Source organism: Ranitomeya imitator, chromosome 1 (genome assembly GCF_032444005.1).
Source record: "Ranitomeya imitator isolate aRanImi1 chromosome 1, aRanImi1.pri, whole genome shotgun sequence".
Taxonomy (NCBI): Eukaryota; Metazoa; Chordata; class Amphibia; order Anura; family Dendrobatidae; genus Ranitomeya; species Ranitomeya imitator.
This window is the reverse complement of record NC_091282.1, coordinates 16,000,401-16,006,061: the sequence shown is the minus strand read 5'-3', so window position 1 is coordinate 16,006,061 and position 5,661 is coordinate 16,000,401. Positions and strand designations below refer to the sequence as shown.

The window sequence follows — 5,661 nt, the reverse complement described above, 5'->3', positions numbered from 1 at the left end:
ATGCCCTCTCGACCAACAGAGGGCATACCTCTAGGTCCAAACACGAAAACCAATAAAGATGCGTACTGGATAATGAAACGATACTAAAATATAAGTATAACACAAAATAATAAATAAAGAGTTCCAAACCAGAGCAATTAGAGGTATCAAAAAACAATCAATATCAATTTATTCTCAAATATATAAATACAAATACATAGGACAACAAAAGAGTGAATGAAAGATAGCAGCTACAAAAATCAGTATAAAAAGATGGAGGGGAATACTGATGAAGACACATAAAAAATCCAAAACAACCCTGTTGCGTTGCGTATACACCCATAGGCTAATGCTCAATAGCTAGAATGGGTAAAAATCAAAGGAAAAATACCAGGCATCTCAATAGAGATACAAAATACCCATATAGCTAGATGAGTAGCATATGGACCTGGCAGGAGCCCATAGATTCATATATATTATGCACTCTAGGCTCAACCATGCACGGAGAGCTGATGGACCTCTGCTGACGTCATGCCCATGTGATCAGGGGGCGGGGCTCAGGAGGGAAGTGGTCACTTTACTGTCATGTGATCAGGGGGCGGGGCTCAGGAGGGAAGTGGTCACTTTACTGTCATGTGATCAGGGGGCGGGGCTCAGGACGGAGCTGCTGCACGGTAGAGGCTAAATCCAAGTCGGCTAAAGGACCTCTGCTGACGTCATGCCCATGTGACCGGAAGGGGCGGTGCCTCTTCCTCCATAGAGCACACACGAGGAAGCTGTGGATGTCAGGGCGGGATTCGAGGATTTTGTGGAGGGTTTTGGGGTCATTCTCCATAGTCACAGATCAGGTAAGTGGGAGGCTTGCATGGGGCTGCATGTGCATGCTGGAAGGGGGGGTCTGCTGGGGGAGATTTTGCTTGCATGGGACTGCGTGCTGGTGGTCTGCCTGGAGAAGGGGTGATGCTTGCATGGTACTGCATACTGGAGGGTGGGTGTCTGCCTGGGGAAGGGGGTGACGTTGCTTGCCTGGGACTGCATGCTGGGGGTCTCTGTGGGAAGGGGGTCATGTTCCTTACGAGTGGGGCTGGGTGTCTGTTGGGAAGGGGGGCTGTGTGTTGGGGGTCTCTGGGGAAGGGGCTGGGGGTCTGTTGCATGCGTGGGGGATCTGTGTGCAGGGGGGTCTACCTGCAGAGTGGGGCTGATGTTACTCGCATGGGTCTGCATGGTGTGGGGTGCTGATGTCTCTTGTGGTGGGGGGTGCAGGGATGTATAGTGCTACGTGTGTGGGGGCGAACAGCGGAGGGGATGATGATGATGGAGATCTGAGGGATTGATATTAACATGAGAATCTGCCTGATGGTGCGGAGTCCGTCCTGTTGTTTTTTTATACATAAAACTTTCTCATTAATATTATTGGGGACACATGACCTCAGGTTGACTGACCTATGACCTCTGGGAGCGACACTGGGTGACCCCAATGTCTCCAGATCCCGGGCTTTATTCTCCCCTCGCACGCTGTGCTGTCAGTATTAGCCCGATGTCCACTGGTGTCGGCCATTACTTGTATCCAGTTTTCTGCATGATTGTTTCTGTTTTATTCTAGGTATTGTGGCTTTTCCCCATCCTCTGACCTCCCTGCAGATGTCATCTCATCACTGGACTTCTCTTCGCCAAGTGGAATGGCGGTGGTCTATCTAAATAATTTGCTCCACGAAATCCCAAGATCTTCATGTTGTCACAAGTGCTTGTTTGACTTTCCACAAGCAGAACAGTAAAGGTACCGTCACACTCAGCGACGCTGCAGCGATATAGACAACGAGCCGATCGCTGGAGCGTCGCTGTTTAGGTCGCTGTAGAGACGTCAAACACGGCAGCTCCAGAACGATGCAGGAGCGATCCAGTGACGTAACGACGACTCACTTCTCGTTCTCGCTCCATGTGAAACATTGCACGCGTCGTTGCTTTTGATGTCAAACATGACGATACACGCCGACCAGACGACGAAATAAAGTTCTGGCCTTCTAGCTCCGACCAGCGATGACACAGCGGGATCCAGATCGCTGCTGCGTGTCAAACACAACGAGATCGCTATCCAGGACGCTGCAACGTCACGGATCGCTGTCGTTCTCGTTGGAAAGTTGCTGAGTGTGACGGTACCTTTACTGTGACAAGCCGGGATGGGCAAAGTGGAGTCCGTGCAGTGCAGCCAGAAGTTGGCACAGCTGGGGTGGTAGGGGAGCCCTCTGATATTGAGCATGCCGCTTCTTACTTCAGATGGGAACTAGAACAAAAGGAGAGACAAGCGCTAAAAGTTTCACCTACTTAAGACAAATTGTCTACAATGGCCTAAAAACGCAAGGAAATAGACAAATTGCAATAATAATTTGTACACCCAAGTCTCTTAAGCATGGCATATGGAATACTTTACCAGAGATGGAAGGCTATGGGTGGAATATTCTACATATTAGTGCTAGTTGAACATATTCAGCCTGTAAAGTTTCCAGCGTTCCTCCTGTTTCACAAGACAATGATTATAGTCCGGACTTTGCAGTATAATCAACCATTAGAGATGTTGGAGAATAACCTCAAGTCTGTGCTTTGGGCTACACGAAACTAAGCAGCGTCTCGCTCATCGCTGTTAGCTACAGTCTTCAATGCAGGAGCGACAGCTGTGATGACGGCAGCCTAGCAGCAGGATATAGACGCTGCGGCTAGTCCTCCGAAAATCACCAAGAAAGCGATTTAGAAAAAGGATTCCACTGTCGAGTCCTGCGCCATCATTGTTTTCTTGTGAAATTGTAGGTACGCTTTTCGAGGTTGCTCTGCTGAGCTGTAGATTTTATCTTTTTAATAGGAAAGTGTCATGATTTATATAACCTACTGTGTAAACCAGGTTGTCATAAATAAGTCAATATATTTTAGTTTTTGCATTATGATCTATATATAAAAAACCTGAAATCTTGCAGTTATGACACTGGCCCTTGGGACTATTCTAGACTTATAGCTCCTGCTCCACATTTACATTAGCAATAATGCACTCAATCATACCTTATCTTTTTGTATTAAAGCTTCAAATGAGCGTGTGCAAAAGTGTGGTGGTGAATGGGAGCTGGGACACCACCTATTGTGAAAAGTTGATCCTGTGTTATCAGGTACATAATGAAAGGGGTTGTCCAGCCCAAATCGACAAGCCTCGAGCGCATGGACTGTGCACTGCGGGGATTCACGGTTTTCAGACCCGGACTGGAGGATATGTATGCTTTATACATACTCCCAGCCAGAACCTGTCAAGTGGGCATCGCCTTGCTCTACACTTGTATGGAGCAAGCCCGCACCCTCTAGTCATCCACGTCGCTAGTTGGGGCGCGGCCTCTCTGTATACAAGTGTATGGAGCGAGGCAGCAGACTCTGGCCCGGAGTATGTATAACGCACGCACACACACCCTCCGCTCCTATCTCAGAAACCGGCGAATCCTCGCAGCGCACAGTGAAAGCGTGACATAGAAGGACTACAGATTTATCAATTTGGACCAGACAACCGCTTTAGGGCTTGTGCACACGTTGCGGTTTTTGTTGCGGATCCGCAGCAGATTTGACGCTGCGGATCCGCAGCAGTTTTCCATGCGGTGTACAGTTCAATGTTAACCCCTTTACCCCCAAGGGTGGTTTGCACGTTAATGACCGGGCCAATTTTTACAATTCTGACCACTGTCCCCTTATGAGGTTATAACTCTGGAACGCTTCAACGGATCTTGGTGATTCTGACATTATTTTCTCGTGACATATTGTACTTCATGATAGTGGTAAAAATTATTTGATAGTACCTGCGTTTATTTGTGAAAAAAACGGAAATTTGGCGAAAATTATTAAAATTTCGCAATTTTCTAACTTTGAATTTTTATGCAATTAAATCACAGAGATATGTCACACAAAATACTTAATAAGTAACATTTCCCACATGTCTACTTTACATCAGCACAATTTTGGAACCAAAATTTTTTTTTTGTTAGGGAGTTAAGGGTTAAAAGTTGACCAGCAATTTCTCATTTTTACAACACCATTTTTTTTATTTTTTTTAGGGACCACATCTCATTTGAAGTAATTTTGAGGGGTCTATATGATAGAAAATACCCAAGTGTGACACCATTCTAAAGACTGCACCCCTCATGGTGCTCAAAACCATATTCAAGAAGTTTATTAACCCTTCTGGTGCTTCACAGGAATTTTTGGAATGTTTAAATAAAAATGAACATTTAACTTTTTTTCACAAAAAATTTACTTCAGCTCCAATTTGTTTTATTTTACCAAGGGTAACAGGAGAAAATGGACCCCAAAAGTTGTTGTACAATTTGTCCTGAGTACGCCGATACCCCATATGTGGGGGTAAACCACTGCTTGGGCGCATGGGAGAGCTCGGAAGGGAAGGAGCGCCATTTGACTTTTCAATGCAAAATTGACAGGAATTGAGATGGGACGCCATGTTGCGTTTGGAGAGCCCCTGATGTGCCTAAACATTGAAACCCCCCACAAGTTACACCATTTTGGAAAGTAGACCCCCTAAGGAACTTATCTAGAGGTGTGGTGAGCACTTTGACCCACCAAGTGCTTCACAGAAGTTTATAATGCAGAGCCATAAAAATACAACAAAAAATTTTTCCCACAAAAATTATTTTTTAGCCCCCAGTTTTGTATTTTCCCGAGGGTAACAGGAGAAAATGAACACCAAAAGTTGTCCAACTTGTCCTGAGTACGCTGATACCCCATATGTGGGGGGGAACCACTGTTTGGGCGCATGGGAGGGCTCGGAAGGGAAGGAGTGCCATTTGGAATGCAGACTTAGATGGAATGGTCTGCAGGTGTCACATTGCGTTTGCAGAGCCCCTAATGTACCTAAACAGTAGAAACCCCTCACAAGTGACCCCATATTGGAAACTAGACCCCCAAAGGAACTCATCTAGATGTGTTGTGAGAACTTTGAACCCCCAAGTGTTTCACTACAGTTTATAACGCAGAGACGTGAAAATAAAAAATCCTTTTTTTTCCCACAAAAATTATTTTTTAGACCCAAGTTTTGTATTTTCCCAAGGGTAACAGGAGAAATTGGACCCCAAAAGTTGTTGTCCTATTTGTCCTGAGTACGCTGATACCCCATATGTTGGAGTAAACCCCTGTTTGGGCACACGGGAGACCTAGGAAGGGAAGGAGCACTGTTTTACTTTTTCAACGCAGAATTGGCTGGAATTGAGATCGGACCCCATGTCGCGTTTGGAGAGCCCCTGATGTGCCTAAACAGTGGAAACCCCCCAATTATAACTGAAACCCTAATCCAAACACACCCCTAACCCTAATTCCAACGGTAACCCTAACCACACCTCTAACCCTGACACACCCCTAACCCTAATCCCAACCCTATTCCCAACTGTAAATCAAAAAGTGACGGTCAAAAGATAGTAATAATTTTGAAATAAAAATATATACACTAAAAAATTTTTTAGTAGTGATAATAAGACTGTGCCAGTGCGAAAGTGCCCATTATAGTAAAAAATAGGAAAAAAGACCGCTACAAAGTATATGAATGGCAGACCATTCGGTATTTTAGTGAAGCAAGAACCCAAAGTATGGAATTCAAAGACTATATATATAAAAAAAAAATATATATTAAACAATATATTAATATAAATC

At 44.9% G+C, this 5,661-nt stretch overlaps 1 long non-coding RNA gene across 1 annotated transcript; it reads left to right on the top strand.

Annotated features, from left to right (window-relative positions):
- The first annotated feature begins 702 nt into the window (after positions 1 to 702).
- On the top strand, positions 703 to 3,061 carry LOC138657478 (uncharacterized). The gene is made up of 2 exons (XR_011317051.1): positions 703 to 827; positions 1,583 to 3,061. It is a non-coding gene; the product is annotated as an uncharacterized lncRNA (long non-coding RNA).
- Positions 3,062 to 5,661: the final 2,600 nt, after the last annotated feature.